This window comes from Balaenoptera ricei, chromosome 7 (assembly GCF_028023285.1).
Source record: "Balaenoptera ricei isolate mBalRic1 chromosome 7, mBalRic1.hap2, whole genome shotgun sequence".
Classification (NCBI taxonomy): domain Eukaryota; kingdom Metazoa; phylum Chordata; class Mammalia; order Artiodactyla; family Balaenopteridae; genus Balaenoptera; species Balaenoptera ricei.
Window position 1 is genome coordinate 87312152 of NC_082645.1, and position 12077 is coordinate 87324228.

Sequence of the window (12077 nt, forward strand, 5' to 3'; positions counted from 1 at the left end):
CTGTAAGTAAAATAAGTATTAATATTAAAAATGCAACTTCTGTATGGCAGACACATTCAAAAGTCCCTTCCAAACCCGAGCCTCTCTCTCTTTTTTTTTTTTTTATTTTAATTTTGGAGTTGGCCCAAATTTTTAGCCTCTCCCCATGAAACTTTTTAAAGATTATTTAGGGGAACCACCGGAAGGAAATTACCAAAAATTCAGTTTCTCTTATCTGAAATCTCTCATCTGAAGCAGGTCAAGCCTGCCAGAGACCGGTCTGGTGTTAGTTTTTAGATTCCCTATTGGCACTACCTCTCGTTTCGTAAATAAATTTCAAATGTCAACAAATGAAAATATTCGAGAGCTTTAGCGTCCTTGAACTTACTTCCTGTTACTTGAACCAAAAATTTGTTCTGAATTTCAATGGTCTTTGTTCTATTGCATTCCACTGTTAATATTTAAAAAGAATATGTCCTGACCAGACATTCCCCAGACCCTTAAGAGAAAAAGGGGGGCGGGGAGGAGGACAAGTTTATTTCAAGGCTTTACAAAAAAATCTTTTATCAGTCAGTCATTCCGAACCTTCCCAAGGCAAGCTATTCCTCCAGTTTGCCAAAATACGCATCTCACTGGTATGAGAAATAGCAACCCTGACCTACTTCACCAGAGAGAGTAAGTATTCTCGTCTCTCCTGTTGCTTCCGCCAAGACACACACTACTGCACAAAAAGTCCTAGTTCTCATCAACTTTGCCAAAGGAAGACTGCCAGATCTTTTGAGCAGGTCACCCCCAGAATTGAGCAACCCTCAGGATGTTCTTAGGCAGGTCCCCGGTGTCCTTAGGCAGGACACCGGGGACCTGCCACAAAGCTCACGGCCCGTTTTCTGGTGCTTCAGTTTGGGGCGAGAGTCACTGGGTCTGGGCGATCCGCCGCTCCGACCGCACCAGAATCCCGGAAGACTCAAGCGCCCCTCCAGAGAATCGGGGGCGGGGGCGCTCCGGCCCGCCTGGTGCCCGCGGGGCAAATCGGAGATAAGAGATCGGCGGGACTGAGTCACCTGCCAGAAGGACCACCCCTCCCCTGGCCCCTGCCAGGCACCCCCCGCCCAGGCCGAGTGCGAGGAAGCGCGAGTCCGGGAACGCGAGAAGATGCGGGGCCTGGCGTCCGGCGGGGAGCTGGGGAGGGTGGGGAGCTGCGGAGTCCCGCGCGGGCACGTACCGTCCTGCCCGCGGCTAGGCTGTCCTTTGGCTGCGACCCGCCAAGACTTCACTCCTCTGATACCTGAAAATCGCAGGCAAGATGGAGGCAAAGAAACCGAAAGCCTGAAAGCGGATGTGGCTTTCCTGCCCCGTCCCGCATGCGCTCGCCTTGCTCACCCTGGACTTCTCTCGCATCGTACAAAAGGTTTAACCCTCTAAAAGGTTGATGGTCTGACATTCACTGTGTTAGACCCAGAGAACCACCCCCCCCCCCCCCCCACTCACCAGCCCTTTGAGTTGAAACACTGCCGTGCTGTTCAACAACCCGCCTGCCTGCTGTTTCCTGTTTACACCCGCTCTGACTGGGCTTGCTGTGAACTCTGGGTGGTTGCCTAAGTACGCTGACTACTTGTCACTATGGACAGAACAAACTGTGAACACAAGCTCTTGTGTCCAAGAGCACAGTGAGGCCACACAAACGGAAACCTTAGAGTTTGGAGCAGAGAAAGGTTTTTTGCAAGGCCATGCAAGAAGAGGAGGTGGCCCGTGCCCTAAAAAGCCTGGACCTCCCCAAAGGGTTTCGGCACTTTTAAAAGCCAAGTAGGGGGTGGAGGTGTCGCAGGATAAGTGATCAGCTCGTACACAATTCTCTGATTGGCTGATGGTGAGGTAGGGGGGTGGTGTCACAGGGGTGAACATGATCAGTCCTTAGGCTTCAGGAGGCCTGGGGCTCTGTGCTCATGGTCGTTCAATAGTTAACATCTTACGTTTGTTGAAGGGGGGGGGGGGGGTTTACATCTGCAAAACAACTCAGGAAATGTGCGTCAAATACTATTATCGAGGTACTTCAGAGAGGAGCTAAAGCAGAGGAAATGGGGAGGGAGGCCTGCTCCACAGGGAGGGAGGCCTGTTCCACGGGAAGGCCCCCATGGGGTCCTGCTCCTTAACGGCACTTCTAGTGTTTGTTACTAATGTCTTGGAAAGATAATAAAGAGCATATGTAAAAGCGCTTTATGCTTTATTCCTCGTAACTACTTTCTTGTGATTTTTTTAAAGTTTCTAAACTTTTCTTAAATATATTTAAACTTACAGGAAAGTTGCAAAAATAATACCAAGAAAAATTCACCACCGCATGACAGCATGAGGAGCTCTGCTGACCCACTCCCTAATGAAACTGATGAAAATTGTTTTAAGACAAGCAAAAACAACCATTTAAAACCTTGGAAATATTCCTAAAAGAGCAAATAAATATCTATTCAAGAAAATCTAGGAAAAATTGGTAAGAAAGGCGAGAATCTGTGGTATTTTAACCAAGCCCTCTTCCTCTCTTTGCCCTCCCAACTGCAAGGCAGAGTCCCCACTCTGTCTTTAAACCGGGAGCACTGGGCCTCCTCTTCCCAGGCTCCCAGTGGGAGGGGCAGATGTCAACAATTCTCACCCTGCCTGCCCCTGGCTACCTGGTACTGAGCCTAAATCCTGTATAAATGTGGTTGAGAGATGGAGGATTCTTTCTTCCATCCAGCCCCACTCATGCAACAGAGGCTCTACCTTGGGCTGGAGCGCTGAGAATACTGGGGTCCTAATCACCCTTACCTCAGCTGCTGTAGTAGTGGTTCAAGCCAGAAGAAAAAAGCCAAGAGAACCTCGGGCTGCTACTGCATCCTCACCTAGAATTCAGCCTCTAAAACAGGGATGTGAATCTGAGAGAGGCTTGCCATTGTTCCACCTCCTGCTCCAAAGCCCAGACTTAGTGATTGTGCCCCCCGATGTTTTATGGATGGGTCCATAAAACAGATAGCTCTTAAACTCTTCCCATAGAAACTGACTTCATTTGCAACAGAATGTGGAGAAATACAAGCCAAGGGGTGCTCTCAAAAACCTGGAGGTTGTGGTGATAGGCAATTGGGAGGAGATTCAAGATATGAGCTAAATTGTAAACTGGCTAGTTTGCAGGAAAGAATCAAAGATAAAGACAGCTGAGAGAAGCCCTCCTGAGGTAAGACAAATATTAAACACTGACCTCATAAACTCTTGTTTCATAGGGGCCAGATTTTGATTGGATTTATTTGTAGAACAATATATGTACAAGCAAATAACAATAAGGAGGTTGGGGAGGGTGGAGAGGGTGGAGAGGGTGGGGAGTGGGGAGGAAACAAGTACCCAGAGTTGCTACAATACATTATCTAAAATGTCCAGTTTCCAACAAAAACTTATGAGGCATGCAAGCAAACAGGAAAGTATGACCCATACATTGGAAAAATAGCAGGCAACAGAAACTGCTTTAAGAGCAACAGGATGTTGGATTTATCAGAAAAAAAAAAAATTCAAAGTATTATAGCTATTATAAACATGTTCACAGAACTAAAGAAAAACATGGTTAGAGTATGATGACAACGTCATACCAAATAGAAAATATCAATAGATATTCAGCCCCTAGAACAGGGATGTGACTCAGAAATCATAAAAATGAACTAAATAGAAACTCTGGAGTTGAAAAGTACAATAACTGAAATAACTTCATTAGGGGCTTAACAGGAGTCTTGAACTGGCAGAAGAAAGAATAAGCTGTCTTGAAGGTAGATGGATAGGGATTATGCAAGCCAAAGAACAGAGAAAAATGTAAAGAGCCTCAGAGAAATGTGGGACATCAGTAAGCACACGAACATGTGCATAATAGGAGCGCTAGAAGGAGAGGAAAGTGAAGAAGGAGCAGAAAAAAATCCAAAGAAATAATGGCTAAAAACTTTCCAAATTTATTGAAAAACTATAACTTACATATCCAGGAAGTTCAACAAATTCCAAATATTCCAAATAGGATTCCAAGAGATCTACAAACACAATAGACTAAAAATGCTGAAAGTCAAAGACAAGGAAGAAATCTTGAAAGCAGCAAAAGAAAAATGACTCATTACTTACAAATAAATTCCAGTAAGATTAATAACTGACTTCTCAGGAAAAACAAGAGAAACCAGAAGGCAATGAGATAACATATTCAAAGTGCTCCATCCAAGAAACAATCTTATGAAAATAAGTTGGTGAAATAAGGTGAAATTTTCCCAAATAAACAAAAACTGAGTGAATTTGTGCTAGCAGACCTGCCTTACAAGAAATACTAAAGGAAGTTCCTCAGGTTGAAAGCAAATAACCCCAGACAGTAATTCAAATTCATACCAAAAAAAAAAAAAAAAACCATCAGAAAAGGCAGTTATAGACTGGAATTGACACATATACATTATTGGTACTATATATAAAATAGACAACTGATGGGAACATACTGTATAGCACAGGGAACTGTACCTAATGCACTATGGTAACTTAAATGGGAGCAAAGTCCAAAAGGGAGGGGATATCTGTATGTGTATGGCTGATTCATTTTGTTGTGCAGTGGAGGCTAACACAACATTGTAAAGCAACCATACTCCAATAAAGATTAATAAAAAAAAAAAGAAAAGGCAATTATATAATTATGAGACAGTATAAATGAACATTTTTCCTACTCTTAACTGATTTTAAAAGCAATTGTATAAAATAATATAATGGATTGTTGTGCCTATAACATATAGAAATTAATATATGTGTACTGGTAAAAGGAGAGCAAACTAAACCTAAAGCAGCCAGAAGGAAGAAAATAATAAAGATTAAAGTGGAAGGGGCTTCTCTGGTGGCGCAGTAGTTAAGAATCCGCCTGCCAATGCAGGGGACATGGGTTCGAGCCCTGGTCCGGGAAGATCAGCCTGTGCGCCACAACTTGAGCCTGCGCTCTAGAGCCCGCGAGCCACAAATACTGAGCCCCCGCACCTGGAGCCCGTGCTCTGCAACAAGAGAAGCCACCAGGATGAGAAGCCGGCACACCGCACGAAGAGTAGCCCCCACTCACTGCTACTAGAGAAAGCCCGCTCACAGCAACCGAAGACCCAATGCAGCCAAAAATAAATAAATTTTTAAAAAAGGATTAAAGTGGAAATTAATAAAATATAGAATAGAAAAACAATAGAGAAAATCAATTAAACCAAAAGCTGATTTTTTGAAAAGGTGAACAAAATTGCAAACCTTTTGCTACATTGACCAAGAGAAAAAGAAGACTCAAAGTTACTAGAATAAGAAATGAAAGAGAAAGAATGAATGAATTGGGAGATTGGGACTGACATATATACACTAATATGTATAAAATAGATAACTAATAAGAACCTACTGTATAAAAAAATAAATAAATAAAATATAATTCAAAAAACAAAAAATAAATTATATTTTTCAAAAAAGAAGAAAAAGAAAGCGGGTACATTACTACTGACCCTACAGAAATAAAAAGGACTATAAAGGAACACTATGAATAATTGTACTACAACAAATTAGATAACCTAGATGGACAAATCCCTAGAAAGACACAAACTATCAAAACTGACTCAAGAAGAAATAGACAATTTGAGTAGACCTATACAAAGTGAAGAAATTTATAAATCTACCCACAAAGAAAAGCCCAGGCCCAGACAGCTTCATTCGTAAATTCTACCAAACTTTTAAGGAAGAATATTCTTCACAAACTATCAAAAAACAGAAGAGGGGTGTGTTAGTTTGCTTGGGTTGCCATAACAAAATACCACAGACTAGGGGACTTAAACAACAGAAATTTATTTCTCACCATTCTGGAGGCTAGAAGTTTGAAGTCAAGACATCAGTAAGTTTGGTTTCTTCTGAGGCCTCTACCCTGGACTTTAGATAGCAGTCTTCTTGCTGTGTCCTCACATGGTCTTTCCTCTGTATGCACACATCCTTAGTGTCCTTCTATGTGTTCTCTTCTTATAAGGACACCAGTCATATTGGATTAGGGCCGACCCTAATAGCCTCATTTTAACTTTGCCTCTTTAAAGACTGTATCTATGACTACAGTAACATTGTGAGGTACTAGGAGTTAGGACTTTAACATATGAACTGGGGGTAGGGGTAGAGGGGTAGGACACAATTCAGCCCATAACAAGAAAGGAACACTCCCCAACTCATGAGGCCATTATTACTATGATACCAAAACCAGACAAAGACCTCGCAGGCAAAGGAAAGTGCAGACCAATATCTTGTGCATGTGGATGCAAAAGCCCTCAACAAAATACTAGCAAACTGAATCCAGCAACATGTAAAAATAATTATCCACCATAACGAAGTGGGATTTATCCCAGGACTGCAAGATTGTTTTAACATCTGAAAATCAATTAATGTAATACATTACATCAATAGAATAAAAAATAGAATTCAAAAAAAAAAAAAAATAGAATTCACATGACCATTGCAATAGACACAGAAAAAGCATCTGACAAATTCCAGCATGGTTTCATGACAAAAACACTCAACAAACTAGAGATAGAAGGGGACTCCACAACTTTAGAAAGGGCATCTAAACTTAGGAATAAGTTTAACATAAGAAGTATAAAGTAGTGTGGTACCGGCACAAGGATAGATATATAGATCAATGAAACAGAAGTAAGAGCCCAGAAATAAACCCATATATGTATGGTCAACTGATTTTAGACAAGAGTACTGAGATTATCCAATGGGGATAATAGTCTTTTCAACAAATGGTGCTGGGACAAATGGATTTCCACAGGCCAAAGGATAAAGTTGGACCACTACTTCATACCATATATAAAAATCAATTTGAGATGAATCAAAGACCTAAATGTAAGAGCTAAAACTATAACATTCTTAGAAGAAAATATAGTAGTAAAACTTAATGACATTGGATTTGGCAAAGGATTCTTAGATATGACCCCCCAAAGCCTCAGCAACAAGGGAAAAAATAGATAAATTTGACTTCCTCAAAATCAAAACCTTTTGTGCTTCAAATGACACAATCAAGAAAATGAAAATACAACCTACAGAATGGGAGAAAATATTTGCAAACTCTGTATCAATAAGGGACTTATATTCAGAATATATAAAGAACTCTTACAACTCAATAATAAAGAGAGAAATAAAAGAATTTTTATTTTTATTATTTTTTTTATTTTTTCAATTGGTGATTTTTTTTTAAAATATTTGTTTATTTATTTATTTATGGCTGTGTTGGGTCTTCGTTTCTGTGCGAGGGCTTTCTCTAGTTGTGTCAAGCGGGGGCCACTCCTCATCGCGGTGCGCGGGCCGCTCACTATCGCGGCCTCTCTTGTTGCGGAGCACAGGCTCCAGACGCGCAGGCTCAGTAATTGTGGCTCACGGGCCCAGTTGCTCCGCGGGATGTGGGATCTTCCCAGACCAGGGCTCGAACCCGTGTCCCCTGCACTGGCAGGCAGATTCTCAACCACTGCGCCACCAAGGAAGCCCAAGAATTTTTAAATGGGCAAAGGATCTGAATAGATATTTCTCCAAGGAAAATATACAAATAGCCAATAAGCACATGAAAAGATGTTCAACATCATTAGTCATCAAGGAAATGCAAGTCAAACCCACAATGAGATACCATTTAATACTCACTAGGATGGCTAGAATCAAAAAGTCAGATAATAACAAGTGTTGGTAAGGATGTGGAGAAATTGGAACCCTCATATACTGCTAGTGGGGATGTGAAATGGAGCAATCACTTTGGAAAACAGCCAGGCAGTTCCACAAATGATTAAACATTACTATATGTTACTATATGTATCAGCAATTCTACTTCTAGGTATAAACTCAAAAGAAATAAACATATGTCCATGCAAATACTTATACACAAATGCTTATAGTAGTATTATAGCCAAGAACAACCCAAATGTCCATCAACTAATGAATATTTAAACAAAACGTGTTATATTCATACAATGGAATATTATTCAGTCATGAAAAATAATAAAGTACTGATACATGGCATAATATGGATGAACCTTGAAAAATCCTGCTAATTGTGTGTGTGTGTGTGTGTGTGTGTGTGTGTATAGTTTATATAAACTCTTACAATTAAAAAGAGAAATGCTTATTATGGAGGCTGTGGAAAAGATATATAAATAGACAATTCCCAGAAGAGGAAGTATAAATGGCTAAAATACATTTGAGATAACCACCCCTGCCTCCCCTCTATCCCCCCATAGATACCCCCACAGCTTGTTTGGGCTCTAATACTGCACACCAGACAGCCACTCTGCTTGGATGACTATTCTTCTCTGCCCCACATAGTGGGGCTTTAAGGCTGGATTATCAGGAAGGAAGAGGGGAAGGAAAGAAGGAACAGAATTTATTTTTTTAACCATGAATGAATGCTGAATTTAATAAAGTGCTTTTCCTGCATCTAGTTAGCCCTTCTCCAGAGGCAACCTTTCACTTCTTTTAGATGATTATTTTATTTGTGTTTCTAAATAACATGCTTACATTGTTACTTCTCGATTTTTTTAGGTTTGGATATTTCCTATTGACTTCGTATTATACAAGATGAGACTATAGCTCTCTTTTTCCATAAACTCCACTCGATGTTCCCTCCAACCTTTCTAATATCACCATGTTCCTAAGATAGTTATATTCTGATTTTGATTAGATCAATTTTAGTACTTACGCTATTATAATCATACAAATGATAGTCACAGCAAAGTCATGTGAGAACCTATGATTACTTTTCCTTCCCTGCATTACTTTTAGTTTTCCCTGGAGTTAATAATTGTCTTGTTTTGTTTGGTTTTCTAAGTAATTCAAACCTAGACTCTTTGTCACTTATCCAAAGCTTGCTTCAATTTATTGACACATAAGGTATATAATTAATGTCAGGTTCCTGGAGAAGTGACTTCCAAAGCTGTTGGACATGCTCCAGTCTGTGCTGGTTTTCCTCTACAAAGAGTACCCAGCTGTCATCCTGGGATCTCCCTTAACCATCAGCCTGGAAATTCCTTTTATCTCCTTTTTATGTGTGTCTTCTGTATCATGGACTCCATGTCTTTCTCTTTCTTGGTTTCTTCCCTCATTATGCTTCAGCAGCATCCCACCGTAGTTTCCTGAAAATGGGTGAGAATTTACAGTCTGTAAATGTCTTTATTATCTTCATTCTGGGCATAGACATTCTAGATTGGGAATAAGTTTTTTTCAGAATGAGAAAAGCATTTCTCCCATTGTCTTCTATCAGTTTTGCTATTGAATCATCCAAAGACATTTTCATTCCTATTTTTATATGTGAACTTTTCCCCCACTCCCCTCTCTGGAAGTGTGATCCTTAATTTGTGTGTCAATTTCACTGGGCTAAGGGAAGCCCAGATAGCTGGCAAAACATTATTTCTGGGTATGTCTGTGAGAATGTTTCTGAAAGAGATAAGCATTTGAATTGGTAGATTCAGGAAAGAAGAGTGGTGGGCACCATCCAATCTTTTGAGGACCTGAATAGAAAAAAAAGGCAGAGGAAGCATGAATTCTATCTTTTCCTTAGCTGGGATGTCCATCTTCTCCTGCCCTCAAACATTGGTGTTCCCAGTTCTTGGACTTTCAGACTTGGACTGGGACTTACACCACCGGCTTTCCTGGGCCTCTAGCTTGCAGATCGTGGGACGAAGATTCCATAACCAATGAGCCAATCCCTCATAATAAACCTCTTTCTTTAAATTTCTTTATACCCTATTGGTTCTATTTCTCTGGAGAACCCTGACTAATATAAGAAGTGTGTAGCATCTTCTCACTGTTCTTAGTATTCTGAAATTTCACAGTATATGCTGTACATCCACAATTTGCCTTCACTGTGCTGGGCACTCAGAGTCTTCAATCTGGAAATACATCCTTCAGTTCTAGAAGACTTTAAGCATTTAGCTGGTGATTTGTCCTACCCATTTTTCTCTGTTTCTTTTCCCGTTCCCTCTTCCTTCTCTGTTTCTTTTCTCTTTCTTTCTTTCTTTCTTTCTTTCTTTCTTTCCTTCTTTCCTTCTTTCTTTCTTTCTTTCTTTGTCCCTCCTTAACTTGCTCTGTATTTTTTGTTCTATTTTCTCCTTTTTTCTTTGTCTTTTACCTCTACTTTTTGGGACACTTCTATTTTCTAACCCTTCTATTGAGGTTTTCTTTTCTTTTTTTAATCCCAGAGTTAAGAATTATAATGAAGTTAGGGCTCCTTGAATTTTTAAAAACTGTGAAATGTAAAAGAATTCAAAAAAGTGTATGAAACATAAATACACACATTAATAAAGAATTATAAATCAAACATCCATGTAACCACCACCCAAGGCACAAAACAGAAACATCTCAGAGGTCCCCTGTGTGTCCCTCCCTGATCATAACCCACTTCCTCCCCCTAGAGGTAACCACTATCCCAACTTTGGAGATAATGATTTTCTTGACTTTATAAGTTTTACCATTTACATATGTATCTCTAAACAGTATAGCTTAGTTTTGGCTATTTTTGCACTCTATGTGAATGAAAATAAACTGTATTCTTTTGTGCCTTTCTTTTTATGCTCAATATTATGTTCATTGAGATTTATTGTGTTGTATGTCTGTATAGTTAATTGATTTTCATTGCTGTATACTACAAAATTCTTAGAAGAACATCTTTGAAATTTTGGGGTAGGCAGAGGTTTGTTAGACAAGACATAAAAAAGCACAAATCATAAAAGAAAACATTTACAAATTGGTATCCATCAAAAATCTGTTCTTCAAAAGACCCTCATTAAAAAGATAAAAATTGGACTTCCCTGGTGGTCCAGTGTTTATGACTCTGCGCTTCCACTGCAGAGGTTGTGGGTTCCATCCCTTGTTGGGAAACTAAGATCCCACATGCTGCTCAGTGCAGCCAAAAAATAAAAAGAAATAAAAATTTAAAAATAAAAAATAAAATTCCTGTCCATAAAAAAAAAGACTCTCGTTAAGAAAATGAAAAGGCAAACCATAGACTAGGGGAATATATTTTCAATATATATCTCTCCAAGGACATAAAGCTTGAATATATGAAGAATTCTTACTCTGAAAAATAAAACAAATGACCCATTTTTAAAATGGGCGAAAGAGGGGACTTCTCTGGTGGTCCAGTGGGTAAGACTCCACGCTCCCAATGCAGGGGGCCCAGGTTCGATCCCTGGTCGGGGAACTAGACCCCACACGCATGCCGCAACTAAGAAGCCCACATGCCACAACTAAACATGCTGAATGAAGACCCTGTGTGCTGCAACTAAGACCTGGCGCAGCCAATAAATAAATAAATAAATATTTTAAAATAATAAAATAAAATAAATGGGCAAAAGATTTGAACAGACACCTCACAAAATAGGATACACAATGGCCAATAAGTACATGAAAAGCTATTCAATATCATCAGTTATCAGGGAAATAAAAATTAAAAGCCTACAGGAATGGCTAAAATCAAAACAGCTGACAATACAAAGAATCAGTGAGAATGTGAAGTAACAACTCTAATACATTGCTGGCAGAAATGTAACATAATACAACTTGGAAACCAGTTTGGCTATTTGCTATAAAGTACACTTAGCATATAACCAAGCAAAAGCACTTTTAAGTCCTTACTCAAGAGAAATAAAAGCATATATCTATACAAAGACTTGCATATGAATGTTTATAGCAGCTTTGCTAATAATAACCCCAAACTGGGAATAACTTAAATATTCATCAACAGGCAAATGGATAAGGACTTCCCTGGTGGCGCAGTGATTAAGACTCCTCACTCCCGATGCAGGGGGCCTGGGTTCAATCCCTGGTCAGGGTACCAGATCGCACATGCATGCTGCAACTAAGAGTTTGCATGCCACAACTAAGGAGCCTGCCTGTACAACTAAGACCAGGCGCAACCAAATAAATAAATAAATATTTTAAAAAAACAACAGGCAAATGGATAAACCATGTTAAATATATTCATATAATGGAATAGTAGTCAGCAGTAAAAAGGAAGAAACAACTGATCCATGCAACAACATGGATAATTATGCCCAACATACATGCTAAAGTATTTAAGGGAATTGTGC

The 12077-nt window shown here is 39.7% G+C and overlaps 1 protein-coding gene across 6 annotated transcripts in view; it reads right to left on the reverse strand.

Annotated features, from left to right (window-relative positions):
* Positions 1-1746, reverse strand: part of CFLAR (CASP8 and FADD like apoptosis regulator) — a 70417-nt gene extending 68671 nt beyond the window's left edge. For 3 of the 6 annotated variants that reach the window (XM_059928458.1, XM_059928461.1, XM_059928460.1), the window contains exon 1: positions 1468-1746. The gene's annotated coding sequence lies outside the window, so the exon portion shown is untranslated. Of the gene's footprint in view, positions 1-1201; positions 1448-1467 lie in introns of those variants that run through there. The other 3 variants (XM_059928462.1, XM_059928463.1, XM_059928456.1) reach the window with 2 other exon arrangements.
* Between the last annotated feature and the right edge of the window lie 10331 nt (positions 1747-12077).